Genomic DNA, 20874 nt, shown 5'->3' on the forward strand with positions numbered 1-20874 from the left:
CACAGCTGTGAACGGTGCAGCTACACCCTGTGCAGTGGTAACTCACATCACAGTGACCCACAAAGCTGTTCCAGGGCATCCCCAGCCATCTCCACACAGCCCCGTGGGTGGGAACAACCTGGTGCCACTAGCCATGGTTTATTGGTATACAGGCACTTTCTCATTTCAGGGCATGTCCCATACAGTGTTTGCGTGGGTTATGTTTTTCATTCTCATTCTTTTTTTTTTCTTTTTCTCTTTTTTTTTTTTAATCTGTTTCCAGAACAAACAAAAGAAGCTGTACTTGCAGGTGCGCAAGAAAAGCGAGGTGGATTCCCAAGTAACTTCTTTGTAACAAGAGGTTTGGATCCTGGTTTTCTGTTCACTTCAGTGCTAAGAGGTTTTCAGGATTAATGGTACCTGATAATTTTAGCCAAAAGTCAAATCCCAAAAGTAAGTAGTGAGGTGACTGCAAAAATATGTTAGCTTTGCACACTTCAGTTTGCAGATAGCTACTAAAGCAAGAGACATCTGGTCTCCCAAAGCTGCCTAGAGGGGAGGTAACAGTTTATTATATTATCTACTACATGTGGGTACTTGGACCCCCTGAGACAGCTCAGGCCAGACAGAGTTTAATTTCTTCTAGCCATCAAATATTACTGTTAAAATGTTGTTTAAATCTCTTAGGATTGGGTCTGATCTGTTATCCAGTGTGCCACTAATGAATTTGCTGGCATTCTGCCAGCCTAAAACTTGAACTCCTGAATAGCAAATGTTGGGGGAGTTCCTGGGGTGAGTGAGAGGAGAACAAGACTTGCAACCTGCCTTGGTAAAAGCAATGTCAGGGAAGGAACACCTCTTTATGTTTTCCTCTCCTTTATTGTATTCCTGCACTTCACCTGAAAGGCAAAATATTAGCAAATAGTAGTAGAAACTACCTTTGTAGGTGGATAAATTGTGTGCAGATGACTTATGCTGAAAGGATGAGTCAATAAAACTTGGATGAGTCCAGAACAGGTCAAAGAGGGGGCTCTCTCTTAGTGGATATGTTTACAGAAAAAACAAGAAAATATGTCTGCATAATCTAGTAAAAGAAAACAGAATACAAATGAAAAATGTTGTCATTTCTACTGGACATAGTAAAGCAGATTCTTCAGAGCAACCAGGACAAAGGGAATCTTAATTAAAGGAGAGAACAAGCTCACCCAGTTTGTTCCACCAAATAGTTTGTGGGGTTTTTTTATTTTAGTTAATTTCTTTCTATTAGGAGTAGCACTAGGTAACTAAGAAGGACAAAGAAACCCAGTGATGTGCCCTTGGCAATGACTCAACATTGAAACCCTTACATGCAATTCCATCAAAACAGGTGGACAGAGATTTCTTTCCAGTCTGACATGAAATGGTCCACAGAAAGTAAGTGTTGCTCAGTACCTACTGTTGGTTATCTTTTTGTTGTCCAAATAACTTTACAAGAAAAGCAGAGATTTAAAATGCATGTGCAGGTAAGCTTAGGGAACATGCAGAGTCCTTGCTTTTTCTTGTAAGCCACAGAGGAGCATTGCATAGAGCAGAGGTCACCAGGCATCTGTTCCACATGTGCTCTTCTTGCCAAAATACTTCACAATCCCAGAGGTAAGGAGAAATCTAAGGACTGTATTGTAGTCCTCTCAAAAACAGGTGTTGCTGTTGGCTCTGAGATTTTGAAAACCATGATCAAGCTCAAGTTGTCAGCCATTTTTCTCTCCATTTCTGCCCTATTTTAGCTTTGGAATCTCTAAACTCAGATTCCCAAACTAAAGAGGGGAAAAGAAACCAAGACTGTGAACATTTTTTTTAAACTAATTTTTCAAACATGTATACGGTTCCAGTGAGTTTTGTTCCATTGTTTTATTTCCAATCCAAGTGTCCCCATTGCCTTACATGGAGTTCTCCCTGGTTTAAAATATCACAAATACAAAATTGAGCCAAGTGTGTTCCAACAGTTAATTAGAATGAGAACTGGTCTCTGTTATTTACCATGATTACCAGTATTATTATTTACCATGATTGTTAATGCTTTCTCTATATAAAGAATGTAAAGCAGAGCCAAGCTTTTACTCTCCATCTATTCCTGTGGTGCACATCTACCCATAACAGTAGGTAGAAGACTGAAAGCACCTGCAAGTGGGAAAAGCTTCAGACTAGGTACAAAGTATGTGTTTGATAGTAAAAAACCTTTCTTATTTTTTCAAGTTGAACTTACAACTGCAGTGATTCCGAGTACCTGCTGTAAGGTCTATTCAAGTAAACTTCTAAGTCCTTTTTCAAATATATTATCTGCCAGCCAGCAGCATTCCACATGACCACACCTCCTCACGGCAAACTCTCTGGAAGGTCCAAACTTGCACAAATAGAGCTAATTTTTCTTTGCTGCTAGGAGGTTAATCCAATGGCATCAAACTGAGAGGACTTCAAAAATCCTGCAGGGCATTTCTTTTTCTTTCAGACTCATGTTTGCACACAGCTTTATTTATTTGAGAGAAATACCCTTCCAAAAGCAACCTGCTTGCGTTTTATATTGAGACAACATGGTGACTGATGTAACTACAAAGGCTACAGGCTGTCTCTGTCCTGCTACACAGGGCCAGGCTTCCCAAGAGCCCCACAGTCAGCTACAACTTGATTTGTCATATAAGGCCCTTGTTCCCATTGTTCTGGAAAAGTGGACTTTTTCCTGATAAGAAATAATCCCTGATTAGAAATAATTTCCTGATAAGAAATATCCCTAAGGTGGATAACCAAATCATGGTGTTTGCTAGTGTAGCTGACAGCTTAAAGCAATAGCAACATTTTGTATATAAGATAAATTATGACTATTTTTTCTTCCCTAATGATCAACCAGTATAGAAACACAGCAGAGGGTACATGAAAGAGGGTTTCTGTAGTTTCATGGCCCATGATGTTATACAGAAAGCATGATGCTGTTTCAATGACTAGCTTGAGCTGTTCTCCATTGAATCACTCCTAAGAGGGAAGGCTGAATACCTGGCTGTATTTGAGGGAGGTCATTTGCTGTGCATCCACTTTGCCTTGGCAGTCCTGTCAGGCACAAGCCTGTCATGGGTCATGGGAGATGCATTGGCTTGCTGCATGTCAATTACAACCATTGATTTTCATTGGGGTTGGTAATGATGCACAAAATTGTTTGAATTGGAGAAGTTAATGGAAATATGGAAGAACTATCTATCAGGATATTTTCAGCTGATTTTTAAAGGCCTTCACCCTCCCTGTAAGTTATTGAAGAAATGTCCAAGTAGTGTGATGAACTCAGAGCTGCTGTTCAGCTTCCATGCAGAAAAAGTCAGACAAATCTGTGTGTCCAGCCTAAGCATGTAAGGACTGGAAGACATCCTTGTTCTGTCTTTTCCCCTGAATTTCTCATTTTCAGATTCAGGGAGCCAAAAGGAAATGGAGCACCTGAGCCAGCATGAGGAAGAGGAGGTAACCCAGGGCAGAAGGCTGCAGAACTGTCTCCAGCAGCAGCAATTAAAGATGGCTCAGCTGGTGCACATGGTAGAACATTCCCCTTGCTCTACCAGGCTACAACTACATCTCCTGTCTGAATTAACAGCCTCTGGCTTATGGAATAGTAGTAGTGCATTAATAAGTACATTTTCTTATGTTAGTTTTTATTTCATCTTAATTCTAAATGCTATATAATCTAAAAGTTACTGATGTTCCAATTTTCATTTGTCTTAGTAATTTTGAGAACAATATTCCCCCAGGGGTCACTCATGAGGGAACATGCTGAGTACCTGGCTGTACTTGGAGAACCAATGATGTGTTTTTAAACTCCTGATCCTGGAAAGTCAGCCTGTTATTCAGACAATCTGCTCTGGTTCTTCAGGCCAAATAGGACGCGGCTTTCAAAGGCTTTGCTGAGATGTGAAGGCAGCTATTCATTATGTGTGAGGAACACAGTGCACTTGACTCCAGTTTGTTAGCTATCTTCCTGCAGGGTTTCCCAGGTAGTTTTACACTTTAGAGGCACATGATCAGCCAGAGTAAGAGAGGGTGGCAGTTTAACACTTTCCAAAACAGAACTGCCTCTTACCAAATAAGCATCCCAGGGTGTTATTCCCCACACTTTCCCATTTCCCCTACTTTGGAGTTATTTTCTTTGGTATTTCCAGACCTCCTCTTTTCTGCAATCATGACTAAATAAATTATTTTTCTTCCTGATGTAGGAATAGTTATTACTGTTTTAAAGACAGGATAAAAAGATACTGACAGATTAGGGCACCTATCCAGCAAAACACTTAAGCACTTGCATAACACAAGGCACATAATAACACCACCATAGGACTGCTCACTTGTTCCAGGTTGTGCAATCTTGAAGGATTTACTGAGCCAGGGCCTCCCGGTGTGCCGTAGGTCTCTGAGGCTCAGCTCCTGAACTCTGCAGCCACCAGCCTCTCCATGCACCACCTCAGAGCAGCCACACTATTCTGCCAGACCTAGAGCAAACATTAGCCCTGATTTGCACCCAGTCAGCTCCTTTTTTGTCAGCATATAAAGCCAAAGAGATGAATAGCTCATCCTCAAACTCACTATTAAAATTCATGCAAAAAGTAGCTAAGACTTTATTTCTCATTAAATCCAGAGCTGATTTTCCCTGCTTTTTTAAACTGTAATCAGTATTAGCACAGTCCAAAACTCAGTCAGTTTCTTTCTTTCTCAGTTATCACATCCAGTAGCAAAGATTCTTCATCTTGGAATTATTGGATGATTTTGATGATGGTGCATTTTGCAGAGAATGCAGCTCCCACTCCTGCAGCAGATGAGCATGCTCTGCTAGCAGGAATAAACACACATTTCTGTGAATGAAGAAAGCAGGAATAACTATGAGTTTATTAAATTAGGGCACTGAACTGTTGAGAGAAAGAGTAATTTTTTCTTATCATAATCCCACTTTTGAGAACCTCTGCCAATCTTTCCACTGGACTGATGAAAAGATGAATTCTGCTGACTTTAATAATTTGAAAGTAAATGATTCTGGTGTACACTGGCTGGCAGAGGGAACTGTTTATATAATTCTGGGCTTGCTAATAACCCTCTTCATAGCTAGAAATGGTGCCAGGAAAGCTGCTGGCTATGTAAAAATGCTCTCCCATTTCCTTGCCTTTATTGTTTTCTGTCACAGCTTGTTTTTTTTTAATTAGTACGTGAACTATTTTTAGTGTCTGGAGACAGAAATGTATTGTTCAGACTAAAATGAGGCCAGGTACCATGAAAATATTTTCAGGGAGAAATATTTGGAGGCAGTTTATCTTGGGCTGTGTGCAGTGAAAGTTTGCCTGCTTAGTCCAATTAGTTACAGCCATGTCACTTCACGTAAGTGAATGTGGTTGTGTCAGTGCACAGGGAAGATTTTGTCTCTCAAGCTGCAGAGGAATACTCTAAACCACACACAGCTAGAATCTGTAGAATCTAGAGCATTCTGATTTTTTTTTTCCATACAAATTCCATGCATATCTTGAGTGAATTAAACTTTTCAGTCAGATGATGACTTAAGCAAATGTGAAGTTTGATAAAGCACCTCTTTGTAACTATCTAATCAGCTCTAAGAGATCTTAAAGTCCTTGCATTGTAGACAGACTAGCTGCACTGAGTTCTACCCATATGTGTCCACACACCTGTGTGCACCATGCAGGTAAAGGTGCAGCGAGCATTTGTGACCCACTAATTCAGCCTGGAAGAAATAGAAAATACTCCTCCATATGCCACAGTCTCAGCTGAGAGACAAAATGTGAAGCCCAGCCATATCAGTTCCCTTCAGAATTTCAAATCAAGCTCAGTCTTGACCATTTTCTTCATGGTTGCCCAAAGCCCAGTCCCATGCTAGTCAACCATTAAATTCCTCTAATGTGATGGGGGCTCTGTTACCAGGGTAGAGCTTATCTGTGTGGAAGTATTATCCATAATGGGAATCAGAGGAGAAATCCACAGGAAACAGAGATTTCATCCAAAGAACCAAGTTCCTCCTATACTCCAAATACTACTGCATTCTTTGATTTTGCCTAATTAAAAAGAAGAATATCTATTTACCAAAAAGACCCCCAAAAGCTACTAAAATAATTCACTCCAAGACTTGCATTTTAAAAAAAGATAGCTATTACTCACATTGTTAAACACACCTGTGAAAGTTTATCCAACAGTAGGGTGACCAGAAAACCAAGACATCAAATTTAGTATCTGCATATGTGAAATGGGTCTTGATAGTATTTTCATTAAAAGAAATCAAGTATTTCAGAAGAGAAAAAAATAGTATCTCCCATCATCTCTCATCAGTGCAACGCAGGCTTTTAACACTTCTCCAGATAATTCCCTTGCAGAGGCAGATGACTTGCAGTTAAAGTAGCTCTACTTTGCAAGTAGCAGGCATTTTCAACATTTTTCAGGTTGAGTCCCTAAAATATTTCATTAGATGCACTGACCTCTGCAGAAAGAACTTTAGTTTAGAGACCAGAAATAATGGAGAAGTCACCAGATCCTACAATAATCCCAGTAGTTGTGTTTTCATGTGTCCAGCTCTGTTTTCAGCCTCCCATCCTTGGATCCTGCCAGCAGCATAATTACCAAACCTGCTGTAATACACTGGTGACCTTCAGCCAAAATGGGACAGGGCTGCATGGAGAGAGGAGAGAGGGCAACGGGATGAGCCTCAGAGCTTGGCTTGCCTGGAGGATCTGCTTTAGATCTGCCACAGCCAACTCTGGTCATTCAATACCACAGTATTGGAGTATCCTCTTATCCTCTTCTGCCTGAAAGTACCAGGGCCAGGACCTGAAGTCCTCAGGGGATGTGTAAGTGCCTCAGCAGTACAGAGAAGCTCAGAAATAATGCAGTTAGTCCAATTGTTACCACTTTTTTCTTGTGTTCAAACCTGTCTTGATAGCAGTAGCCTCTGATTAAACTGCCACAGAACCACAGTACATGCATGTGGGAAAAAAGGAGCTTCATCTGCCAAAAAACCAGTTACCCTTGCAGGCTTGCATCAAGATCTAGCATAGGAAGATCGCTCCATTACCACCAATACTTCAAGACTTCTTTCAGAAAATTCCCTGCAGGTGTCCTTGGGACTGCATTGCCCACCAAACTGCCTCCCACCACCCTCTCCACGTGGCTGCTTCTGTCTGTGGCAGCCATGGGCACTCACTGCCCTTGCAGCACCTGATGGGTTTGTGCCATGTGGGCAATTCAGCTGGACACAGCCAGCTGGCTTGGGAAAAAATTTTCTGCAGAGACCCTGAATGACTTTTCAGCTTGTACACTCCCAACTCCTTCTTTAAACCCTGTCCTTGCAGAGGTACATGGCTTCTCCTGGACTCACAGAGGAGTGCACATGGAGGGCTGAGAGTGGATTAGTGATTTCTTAGCACTTACCTCACTGAGAGGACTATTCTGTGCTTCTTTCTTTTGGGCTATATCCTTATTTATAGAAATACTAACTTGGAGTGCAGGCAGGGGCAGTGATCACAGAATCAGAAGTCCCTCCTGCCACAATGTAAATATTCTTGAGTGCTTTGCAGTTCCACTCACATGCATTGTTTTAAAGACAAATAATGTAATACTTAAATAAGAGGACAATCCCAAGTCTCAGCTGGCATCACTCCATGTAATTTACATGGAAATATGTTATTTTACACAGAGATCTGCCTTTTCATGTTTTGCCTAATTCATATGCTCAGAAATTTTTGGAGTGTTCTGCACTTCATAAAATAGCCTTAAAATAATGTGGGTTTCTTCCTGGTGTGTGATACCTGCATGTGCTCTCCTTTTTTTCAAAAGGTCTTTTCAAATTAATGTGATTTGGAGGAGCCTTCTGCCCAAATGGCAGCAGGAAGAGGTGAGAAAGTGAAAGTGCCAGTTGGGGACAAAGAGTGAGAAATAATCTTTTTCTACTGAGGTATTGAATTTGACTCCAATTCAAACTCTGAACTCAGGATGGGTTCATGTATTTTTGCTCTTACTTCAGTAATAACAACACCAAGCCTGGCCTGATGTGGATGCAGCCCGGGTACATCTTTGTCACCTAAAATGGAGATTACCCAGAGTGTACTGATGCTTCATAAAACATTGAACAGTGCTAAAGAGCACAAACAGTTTATGCAGCCCAAGCCAAATTCTTTCCAAGACAAATTTACTATTGTACCATTTTTGAAGCTTTTATTCTTTATATCACACAACAGCAGGTTGCAATTTGGATGCAAACATGACGATTCATTTCCTTCAAGCATACTTCAGATGGATTCTCAGATGATAGCTACTGATTCCTAGACTCACCCTGCTTATGAGGAAGGTCTAGGACTTAGTTACTACCACTGCATAGTTGGAAGAAGACAGAGCTGATCAATGTGGCTAGGCTTCACATTCTGTTGGGGTGAATGTGTGGTAAGGGCAGACAGAGCACTGAACTCAAGAGGAGTCAGCTCAGCTTTGCCTGTAGCAGATGAAGCAGAGCAGGCAGTGCCTACAAGTGTGAGGAAACCACCTGGGATACCCACTTATCCATGGCTCTGAATTTATCTCAGTATCCCTGAGTTTAAATGTATATGTCAGATGTGTAATTGAATAATATTTAAAAAGGTTAAACTGAATAATATATAAAAAAGTTATTAATTTTAGGGCTACATTTTGTCTTGATTTGTTTGTATCTCTTTCTCTTAAATGTCTAATTTTGTTATCTGGCTTGCATGTGTGAGTACTACAGCTGTATTTCTGTCTCTCTCTGGATTTGAATATTGGCTTAGCTACAAAGCAGAGGTCTCCAGGGCAGAGGATGCCTGCAGTTAGGCTGCTCTGTCTGAAACATGTTTATCAATTCTTTGTACAATTATCTGTGCATTAATTTGATTATACACCAGCTGAGCATGCCTACAAATTTGATGTTGAAATTTTTTACATCATTTTTGTGTTCAGCTAGAACTATATCCATGGAGAGCAAAACTAGATATAGTGCACTTAGTGCATGGAGAAGCTTTTATCTCAGAAAGCAGAGCAATTTCTTTTCTCAAGGGATCACATTCCAGCTTTATCCACCACTCATGAAACTCACAGAACTGTCCTCCTGCCGACTGAATGTATATCAATACAGAATGGGCCACCAGCAATCTGGTAGTGAATTTAAATTAAATTGAAAAATTCAAATTTGTATGCTTTTATACACCTAAACTTCACTAGCTCCAATGAGAATATAGTGTAGATACTCTTTGGTGTGACTTTTGAAGATTCTGAATACCTACATTAACCAGGCTACCCATTCATAACTGTTCTTTCTGGCAGACAACATCAGAGAGATCAAGTCTCAGAGAGATCTTTTTGTTCATCCAAAGAAATCAAAAATACTGCAATCACTCATATGGAAAATAAAGAAAGCCCTACACCCATTTTGAATGCCTTCTGATTTGCAGCATTAGTAAAAGGTTTGACAGCACCAAGTGTTTAATTTTCAAAGGGATTATAGCTATCTTCACAGCATGCATACATCATTAATGTTAATGGGAACTGCACCTCCAAGACTCACCCTAAAAGGTGGGCTGTAAATTGCATCCCAGTAGGATAATTAAAAGTCTGGTAGAAATGCAGCAAGTTCCAACAAACATTTTCTCCCAGGGTAAGTGATCAGAGTATTTGGAATTGAAAAATATAATTATCAGTTTGCTTGCGAAAGATAGTGCATCGGTTTTACAAACGTGATCACACACAACGGCGTTTTCCTACTTGGGTGTAATTTTAGTTGGTAAATTTTGTTGTATGTTTCGTAGCCTACTTGTTTTTGCCTTCATTTCTGTAATCCTACTTGACCTGAAGTTCAACACTGGGCTACGTTTGCAATCATTATTGTATCAGGACTGACAATTCTCATTTCTATTTCTCGCATGCTAACTACTGGGAAAGATTATCAAAACTGTTAGCAGAATTATATCTTTTTTTCCTCTCTTATTTATTTTTTTCTCAGGCTTAACAGAAAACCATGTTTCATGACTGGATGCAATTTCTGGAATAGAGTATGTCAGAATTAACTATCTTCTAAAATTATAGGGGCATCAGCTGATAAGTACAAAAGTGATTTGTCTCATTTTCTTATTCTGCAAAGATTGATGATGAAGGTAAAGCTAGGAATGAAATCAAAATAATCATCTAATACCCATGAGGTCCAAATTACACTGTCAGAAGGAAATAGCCTAGAGCCTCTAGACTGCTTGTAATGTCCCATACGTTATGCAATTTTGAGATGACAGTGTTTGCCCATGGGAACAAGTAAGCTGTGGGAATGGTTTTCCTAATCCACAGAGGTTTTAAAGTTTCTAGGAAACATTAAAGGTCTTGACACATTTTCAGTTGATCTAAGATGTTCATACAGAGACTCAGAGCTTATCCAGTAGCCTATGAATCTCCATCACTGACATCAAGAGACTTCAAACTTAGTCTCCACCATTGCTTTTTTTTGGCCTCAGAGAAAAAAAATCTCCCAGCACATTCCTGCGTGTACATTTTTAAATGTGCGCATGGGATGAGTTCTTTAGCACAGGATGGAAAATGCTTCAAACAAAATGGGACTTGATTTTTTATGGGGAAAAGAAAATCGATTCGGAACTTTGGAAGTTCTGCCACAGGCAGCATCTGATTGTGCTGCAAAACACAAGGCCTCAAGCAGATTTTGCTGCAGTTTTTCTGGAGATTAAAAAAACAATTTCTTTAAGTGGATATTTTCAGCAAGCATTTCTGCAAAAAATTTTAAAAGAAAAAAAGAGACTTTCTTTGTTTTGGTACTTGTTTTCTTGAGCTCCTCTCAAATAAATTCACGTTCTCTTTAAAATTTTCTTGATAAAACAAGTGGTGAGCACTTTCCTGAAACAGATGTTTATTTGTTTACAGAATAGGACTTATTGTACACAAGAACCAGATTAATCACTTGTACTACTCTATTGAAATCAAAAGGCACTCAGTGAGGAATTGAATCAAAAAAGATTACAAAAATGGTGTTCAACTTCTTTATACATCATCACTTTTTTTTTTCAGATTTTTTTTTCTCTTTCTCATGGACCCAGACATCATCCTCCAGTTCTGCACAGCACTGATGTTCCCACTGCCATCACCCAGCAAGCGACCCCTAAAGACCTCACAGCCCTGGGAGCCATCTTCTTCATGTCTCTGGTGCCACCTGTCCCTCCAGCATCCTGGCCAAAACACATGCTGCCCCTCTTTGGCTCTAGGGCTTCATGCAATCCCTTCTTCCTCTGGACTGAATCTCTGGGGAAGAACAGACACTTTCTTCATAGTTAAAGTGGTGAGACACTGGAAGTGATTGTTCAAAGAGGCTGTAGTGTCACCACCATCTTTGGAGATACACAAAATTAATTTGGACAAGACCTCAGGCAACCTGATGTAACTTTGAAGCTGGCCATGCTTTGGGCTAGATCTCTGGATGTCCTGTTAGACTAGTATTGCTTTATAATTTTAAATACAGCTTTCTTCTTAATCAAATCAATGCATGTCTGTACTGGTGGGAATTGAGGAGTATCCCTTTCACATCTTGTGAAGCATCTAGTGACCTTGACTGTTTTCTTTGTTTCAGCGTCATCAGAATTCAGTCAAAAGAATGGTGTTTACATGTTGCTTGGCCTTGCACAGTACACACTGAAGGTTTACAGAGAATAAATGAAGACATTTAGATTTCACCCACATTGCTCCTTTGAACTGCACACTGTGTGAACAGGAACAGGCAAAGCAGGGAGACAGGAGCCTGCTATACAGTGAAAAAGGACAGAAACTACACATATGCCATATTTCCTTTCCATGTTCTCTAGGTTAGCAAAGGATTTGTCTTAGAAGGGATTTCAATTGCTCAAGTGTATGATTTCTTTCTGATGAGAAAAAAAACAGTTGTTTTCCCTCTAGTAATTCGGAACTGCTGTGTGTTTGGTTGCTCACATCAAACAGTTGTATATCTGGACTTTACAGTAATTTACAGTATACAGTTAATTTTGACTTCCCTGCACCCATTTTGTTCCTGGCAAAGTGGCAAAGTAAAAGACACAGCACCTCTCCTTAGGCCTTTGCTTGCACTAATAGATCAATGTCCTCATGTGTTCCACCAAAGAGTGTCATGTTATATTGTAGAATTTTCTTCATCCTTTATTTTTCAAGCACTGTTTTTTTGTTTGGTCTTAAGCAACATAGTGGAGAATTTTCTCTGGGACATGGAAACTCTTACTGGCTTAAGATTTTCAGTGAAGTATATTTAACTCCCTGCTATAGTAAGTAACAAAACCATGTGTTGGAAGCTATTTCAGACTATTACTTTGATTCATAATAGAAATCATGTCTTTAACATAAAATTAATTTGATATAGGCAGGTAGAAATAAAGCAAAGAGTAAATGATCCCCTAAAATCTCATAGATATAAATGAAAATTTGAAGTTCTGCACTCTGGTACTGTGCAAGCAACTTTTTATTACAATTACATTAATTTTTACTGCAGTAGTACAAAACAGTCATAAGAAAGAAAAATTAATGCAGCCCTTGGGCTTTCTGCTTAGCACATGGTGTAGTGATTTCTACCTGCAGAAAGCAGACAGAATACACTACCAATGGAGAAATATCAGTTCTCCTGCCCTGGCTTTAAAGTCCAGTTTGCACAGGTTGGAAGGGTTTCCTAATGTGCAAGGTAGTGAAAAGGCAGCACAATTAGAATGAGACAGACCTTGTTACCCTGAGCAAACTTGTGATGTAGAGGTCCAATTTAAAGAATAACTTGAGATTTTTCTAAGACCATGCTTCTTTTGAAAGGGTAATCCTGCTTTTCCAGTGCCCCCATCTCTGCTCTTTGGGATGAACAAAGAGCCAAGTCAGCTTACTGATTCAGCTAAATGTTGACTATTTTCAGGCAGCTGTGCAAGCAGATCCAACAGTTCTGAGATTGCATAGTAGCCAGTGGTAATGAGAAAGACATGGTAGGCACAGGACTGAATCACAGGACTGAAGCACAGACATTTTTGATGGCAATATGGCCTTGAACTGGGTGAAGAAACCACCTTTAAAAAGCATGTCATGATGCTGAATACAGCACTAGCATTGCCATAAAGTTTTAAAGATAATGAGTATACAGCTTTATATGCTGTTCACCACAGTGACGTGTTTACCCTTAAACTTACACTATTATACTCCCTACCCAAGGAGCTTGCTTCAACTTCTATTAAACATTTAACTTAGCTTGATAAATTCAGCTTTTGTTAAAAATAAACAGAAGCACAGTATTCAGTATAACTTTTCAGTATTTCACCGCAAAGCCAGTACCAGAAATTCATATTGCTAAGGAGGAAATAAAAAAATATGTGTGTGTGTCTGCCAGCTTCTAGAGAGCTACAGGTTTATCAAGCCAAAGAATATCTGAATTTCAATTTGTTAGCAGAGTACCCTCTCTTCCCTTGAAGAACTCCTTAAGTGAGCAAACTATTTCAACACTGGAGTCCACGAGAGCTGATTTTGCAATTTGACTTCACTGGAACTCTGAGCAGACCTTTTACAAGATGCTTGTCTTTCATTTCAGGGGAAAAGCTGACTGGGCAAGACTATTTCCTGCTAGTTTATCACTTTTTGCACCAGAAGTATGGTTTTGGCATCTTTCCTTTCAGCTTCAATGGAAATGAAGAATAAACTTGATTGAGGTGTTGCCAGGTCTCACAATTTCATCACAAGTCTCCCTACTTATGGGTTTTCTTAAAGCCTCAAGATTCTGGCTGAAAGCAAACTAAAACTTTTCTAATTCATGGGACTCTTCCCTTGCATTCAAAGCAAAGCTTCTGTCTTTTTACTTGCAGACAAAGTATGAAGAATGTGAGACAATTATAGTTTCAGGGCTGAAAAGTCCCAAGTCAGCTATTAATAACCCACTTTTCTTTTTCTTCTGCATGACTTTTACACCATTTAAAGGCTATGGGGATTATATTCTTGTTTTCTCTAAGTTTGCAGTTGGCAGCACTGCAAATGTAGCAGGAAAAACATAGGCATCTTTTATCAGTGTGACCTATCAAATTGAAAAAAGAAGGACTGGGACTTACAGTGCTGACTCCAAACTAGTAAAAACGAAAGGAAATGGTGCAGATGAATGAAATTGGTTTTCTGTCAAGGGAAACATGATGTTTAAGTAATACCCAAGTTGATGATATTTTTAGTTTATTTCAGTTCAATATTCTTTTTAACACTAGGTCATCAAGGTTGGTAATCTATAAATACTACAATGAGTTTTTTTGAAAGTACTAGTCTTCCAGAAATTAAAATGTTGCTGTTTGTTCTGTCAAAGATACTTCATATGATAGTAAAATTTCCATATCCAGTGAATCATCTGGATATATCATATGTAACAGTGTATATAAATAAAAGAGAATCCTATCCTACCTGCAGCAAACTTAGTCACTGAAATATTAATATTGGGCAAACTCCTCAGAAATTTCATTCTTTTATTATTTTAGATGTATTTATTATGTTATCAAAGACAATGTACAGGTCACAGGCTCATAAGCATTCAGGTTTTAACAACTGAATCATGCACAAAACAGGCATAAGCATAAGCCAAAAGTGAAATGCCAATATTTTGAACATTCTCCACAGTTATTTTCCCCATCAGTTTCACCTCTTTATAGAGCAACCCACAGCCTGGCAAAGAATAAAGGTTTGCTGTCTTTAACTATTCCCCATAACTTATGCTACACAAAAAATCCAAGCAGCAGTTTGTTTATCTAGTAAATAGATAAACTGTTGTTGGAGCAATTTACATGGCTGTCATGAGACATAGGTTTTACTGCCATTTAATTTATACTAAATGAACACAAAGAAAGTAAATGACTCAGTTATGCAACCAAGCTAAAACTTATTAATCAAAAGCAAATTATTTTTTAAAATTTCTACAAAGTAAAAATTGCTGCAAAAAGTAGTACATGTTCATGGTTCTGTACTATTTGTTTAATTCAGGATCTTTAACTCAGTAATAATGAAACTCAATATCCACACTATCAGCCCAAAAGAAAACTAGTTTATGAAACTGAAGATATCCAGTTAAATGAAAACCTGACAATTGTGATTCTGTTGTGATTTCAGATTTTTAGCCTTTAAAAATCAAGAACTGAAAATGTGGATCACTCAGGCTTGACCCTTGAGTGTAATGGTTTGGATCTCTAGAAAAAGATTTTCCAGGGGAACGAAATGGCCTAGCTCTCTCAGAGAGACAAGCCACACCTGAGGGAGGCAGTTCTGCCCTCTCCATGATCCCAGCTCCTCCTTTTGCTTCCTGATTTATCCCTACCTTTGCACCACCCCAAAATGTCTTGAAATTACAGTACAAAGTCCTGATCCCACTGCCCAAGCCCATTGATAACAACACATATGCATTGGTCATCCACCATGTTGAAAGGACCATTTCCACTGGAAGTCAGGAGTTATGGAACTCTTGGTCGAGGACTTTGGAGGAATTTTTTAATTTATAAATAAAACACAGTGGGATTTATGGTTAGTCACAAAGGAATTCTGGTGCAGCAGAGGTGGAGAGGAGCAGTGATAGGAAAGCTTCAACCAGCTCTCTTTTCATCCCACTGGGAGGGGTCCAAGCTGAAATCCTGGGAAGACCCTCAAGCAACAAGGGCAGCCATTGCTCCCTGATTGCAGAGGGACTGCTCCCCTCTGCCCTAGCCTGCCCATCCCCGGCTGCCAGAAGTCCTCCTCCTCTGCCTTTCCCTCCTCCAGCTGCTTTTGTCCTCTGTAGCAGAGTCCAGCAAGGACATCCACCTGAGGCTCTGATGGCTCACTGGCTCAGCTGGATTTCTGTCCTGCCGTCTCTCTCTCCCCCCTATTTTTCCCCTCTTCCACCCTTTTCCTTTGGCCACACATGCCACATAAGTGGAGAGGTACAGGAGGGTGACAGAGTAGCAAGAGAAAGACTTCATGGGAAGGTGGGAGATGAAGAAAGAAACCTTGTTCCTGTGGTTTCTCAAGAAATATTCTCTCAGTTGCAGGGCCTGAAACCTCCTTTTATATCTATACCCACTAAAGCTTCCTAATGGTCCTAATGGTCCACCAGCCCCAGAAAAAGCATGGAACTGCTTCAGCATTTCAGCTCCACCTTCCTCCCTCAACACAGTGTTTCAGAACACATTCCATTCCCTTTGGCTTTTTATAGCTTTCTTAGAGGCAATAAACTGAATTGGATTTCCTCCTACAGGAGAATCAATCAAATCTGCATTTTTAAGCACCCTGGAGCCTGCAGAACTGGAACATGTAGAACAAAATATGTCTCACTTTCCTGGGAGGTCAATATCTCTTATTTCTGCAGGCTGGACGTATCTCTGAGACTAACAGGATTTGTGCCCTGTCCTGCTGGGTGTGCAATATCATTCAGTCCAACACAGCCTGTACTTTATTTTTATTGAAGATCAGAATGGGATTCATATAAATAAACTATATTTATTTTAACCTTCTTGGAACAGGTGCTCATGAAAGAGTAGAGGTTTTCATAACATTTACTCAAAATATTTATTTAAACTTTGGAGGCCTTCAGCACATACAGTTTTACTGTTAGCATTTCACAGACATTATCTGTAGATCAACTATGTTAATTTTATCAGTTCACACCATATGTGGTATGATATTGGGACTTTTCCAGGCTGTTGCCCATTTTTATGTATTCTCCTCACTGGTAAAGTCAAGTCATTTTATTTGTGTGGTTGCCTCCACTAAAAGATCTGGTTCTTTTTAATTGTTTTGTCCATACAAGGAAATGTTGAAGGCTTTAACTCTAGACCAAACATGCAGGGAAGGAAAGAGGGTGCCAAAGTTGTGACCCACTTTTTCCTTCACTACATTTATATTGCTATCCCCTTAAATGCATGAGAAGAGCTATGCAGCTCTTTTGAATAAGCTCCATAAACCAGATTCAGAAGCCTGTGGAGTTAACTCTGGACTTCCATTAGTATAAAGGAATTTGGAACTGAGAGTTCATGTTGTATATAACATATGCCCTTCATATGAAGAAAAAAATCCAGCATGATCCCTGCCCAAAAAGGCTGCAAATGAGATTCCAGACCACTTCTTGAAATACATTTTCATGTGGCAATACTATTGCTACTTCTCTGCTGAATAGCAATTAACATCTTTTTTCCAACCTTATTCTGGCATTTATTTTTTTTTGTGCCAAAGTGCCTTGAACCCAGTTGATATGCATGAATCCTCTTAGTCCAGAGGCAAATACATTCCAGCAACAGTGAATTGTTCCTGCAAGGATTAGAAATGGGCAAAACATTCCCACTGTGTTTGATTCTAGTGCAGCAGACCTTTGGGAAGAAGTGTTCCATCCAGCTAATAGTGGACCTCACAATAGCCCACTTTCTTCCCAGCGGGTTTCTGGCATGTTTTCCATAGCCCTAGTCCTTCATAGAGCATCACAGGGGACCAATCTCTCCTTCCTCCTCAAAATGCAGCAATTTCTGTGTTGCTCTGCCAGCAACAGAAGGTTTCCACAATATCTTGACAATCAGCTTGGAAAGCTTAAAAGAAAAGTGGCAAAACACATTTCTTAATGTTTGAAAATGACAAGGAAACACTGAGGGTTTCCCAGCTGCAGTTCTAAAATCACTTTCATGGGGCAGTCCTGCTAGACTTTGGCTGAAGCTAATGGCCAAATCATAAAACTATGTCCAAAGAATTAGAAATTTTGTTGCCATAAATTCTTGAACATCTTGCATTGACACTGCATTTAATTTTAATCACATTTTCATTGAACAGTAGGAATATACTTCTGCCAATTTTGATTTGAAAATAAAAAGTGGGGAGAAATCTTCCAAATGTTTCAGACAGAGGTGTTAAATGTTGAAATGTGGTTTTGCAGCCTTACACAGTCACACAAATAACTGAGGAGAACATTTCTGACAACTTCAGGTATATTTTGGTATGACAGTTTGACAAAGAGATGAAGAATTTTCATATATTTGTAAAACTGAACGTGTGCTTGAAGAGAGAGAGAAACCTCCAATGCATTTAGTACCTGTAAGATCTGGGAAAATCAGAAGATGAATAGAAAGACAAAAATAATCTCCCTAACAAGGAAAGACAGTTTAACATAGTGGTTTCTACACTGGTGCAGCATCCATTTGATCAATGCACCCTGCTACTTCTTGTTAAGTTAAAGAGAAAGGGGATAACAAAGGAGCTGATTATACTGCAGTGAGGAGAGGGAGCTGAGAATGAAGACATGTAACATACAAAGCTATAGGAAACTAACCTTTATTTGTTCAGCTACACATAAAATCGTTTTTACTTCTAATATGGTTGAGGGTTATTACTTGCACAGATAGGTTTGATAATTCCTTTCTAATTTATTTGTTGAAGGGTGTTGAGGGGTTCATTCAGTACTAATAAGAATACTGCAATACAGCATTAACTGCCAAAATGCTTATCTGAAAAGGATTTCCAGTTGCTTTCTGGTCGAATATGTGTCAGCAAAGATAAAGATTTAGCTATTACTCAGTAAAGCAGTGCTTGAAAGTTTTCCTGAAACACAATATTGAAATGTGTTTGAATTTTCAATTATGCTGTTACTGCTCAAATAAACTTTTTTGAATGCAAACAATTTTATGTCTTGCATTTAAAATTACCTACAATTAAGCAAAAGTCAAAGTGATTTCAGGTAGAGCAAGACTTGGTCTAGTTCACTGACAGATTTATATTCCTGGGTGTGAACACTGCAAGCAGTGAAATATCTTCCCTGAAGGAAGGAGTAGGAGGCTACAGTGGTGTGTTCATAGGAGGTTAAATGCTGCTGAACTGGGGGACCTTTATTCTGCTGTGTTTAATTTGTATTAAATGGGAATTCCTTGCTATTCAACAGGCAGCCATTTGGTTCACATTACATGAATCACAGACACACCGAATATTCTGAGTTGGGAGGGACCCACAAGGATAAATTCCAACTCCTTAGTGAATGGTCCATATGGGGATTCAACCTCAACCTTGGTATTTTTAGCACCAGGCTCTGACCAACTGATCTGATCTCAAAGGATGGAAACATGATTTGACAAAGTCACATGAGATGAACAAGATATCAGAATAACATACTTTGTGAGAAATGGTACCTTAAAGGGACTTGGTTCAGATCTGGAGACACAGGGGAGATAAGATTAACCCTTAAAATCTACAAGTTTGTTCCTGTGGTTAACAATGTACATTATTCTACTTTTTTCTTGGGCTTAGAGAAATACAACAGAAAGAATATCTGCACAAAGCTTTGAGGATGGGCATGAGCTCACACTTCCTACTGAACAAGAATCGTGTTGCTATGCTAAATGCATCCCTAAGCCATCACTAAAATACTGTTTGTCAGCTTTCTTAGCCATGGGATTTATGCCAGGTGAGAGGACAGGCAGAAAGAGCTCATGTTTATTTTCAAAATACTTTTTAAACAGTGGTAGCTACAAGTAGATATTGTCATAGTAAGAAACACCAACTATTGGTTTTGACATCCTTTCTCTACATTTCCTTGCAAGGAGAAGAGGAGGGGATTGATCAGACACTGATCTCTTCTCTCTGGCAACCAGGGACAGAGCCCAAGGAAATGGCCTGAACTTGTGTCAGGGAAGGTTTAAATTGGATATTAGAAAAAGGTTTTTCACCAGGTGGCTGTTTGGGCACTGGAAGGAGGCCCTCAGACATGAAGTCACAGCACCTTCTCACACTTCTCTTAAACTTCTCACAGCTTCTCACACTTCTCTTAAACTGTCAGAGTTTAAGAGTTTGGACAATACTCTCAGACATATGGTGTGATTCTTGTGGTTCTGGGCAGGGCCAGGAGGACTTTGATGATCCTTGTGGGTCCCTTTCAACTTAGGATATTCTATGATGCAATGAATATAACCAGTATTTATGGTAATATTCCAGTCAGATCACAAAATGCACATCTTTTAGTGAAATGGTTGTGGCTAGCATTTAGCAAAAATGAAATACTCAGGTTGTAATTTTTGCAGTTGCATAGGCAAAAATTTTGAGAGTAACTGAGATGAAAGGGGTTTGACCATAAAGAAGAGAGATGCATGCAGAATGCCAAGATACAATATTAGCTTTGAGTGCAATTATGTGCTCCAACAGTTCTTAACATTAGTAGATATTGTATCCTAAAGAAGCAAGATCATTACATGGGGAAGAGCCCCTTTATATCTAAAACTGCTTGCAGGAACAAACACATGCTCAGTTAATCTCTACAGGTCACTGGCCTCAGCAGCCCCCCATGCTGTCTGGGGGCCAACCAAGTCACTGGGAGTGGAAGCAGACTGGGCACGTGGATGCTCTTTTCTTTTTTGTGGGTGTGCAGAACAGTCACAAGTGCCCTTTATCTTTTAGGTTGCTGCCACTGGTCTTTGAAGGAATACCCATCTTTTATTCCAGTGGCATTGCTATTTCTTGGTTTTGCTTTTTCTTCATCCTGTTAACAGCATCATTCCTATGTGAGCCAGCTGTCTCCTGCAGCTCTTCCTCTCACATTGTGCTGAGGGTTGGACCATCTACCTTTAAAAGGTTCATTGCCCTTCAACTTGGTCATACAGATTGTGGCTCTTTAACACCATGCACAAACATTCTCCCTCCATTCTGCAGGCACAGTGCTCATGCATTCTCATTACCTTACAGTGGTTCTAACAGGCCAAACAATTTACAGGGAGCCACAGTATTGCTTGGACAAGAGATAATTATTGAGTGGACAGGGAAGTTTCTTTGCTAGCACAGTATTTCTCTGTTTAGAAGCTCTTCAGAATTTTTTCTTTACAACCACGAGTAGTCACAAGTTTATTAGTCATGATATCCTATTTGAAGTTA

Source organism: Agelaius phoeniceus, chromosome 1, assembly GCF_051311805.1.
Source record: "Agelaius phoeniceus isolate bAgePho1 chromosome 1, bAgePho1.hap1, whole genome shotgun sequence".
Taxonomy (NCBI): domain Eukaryota; kingdom Metazoa; phylum Chordata; class Aves; order Passeriformes; family Icteridae; genus Agelaius; species Agelaius phoeniceus.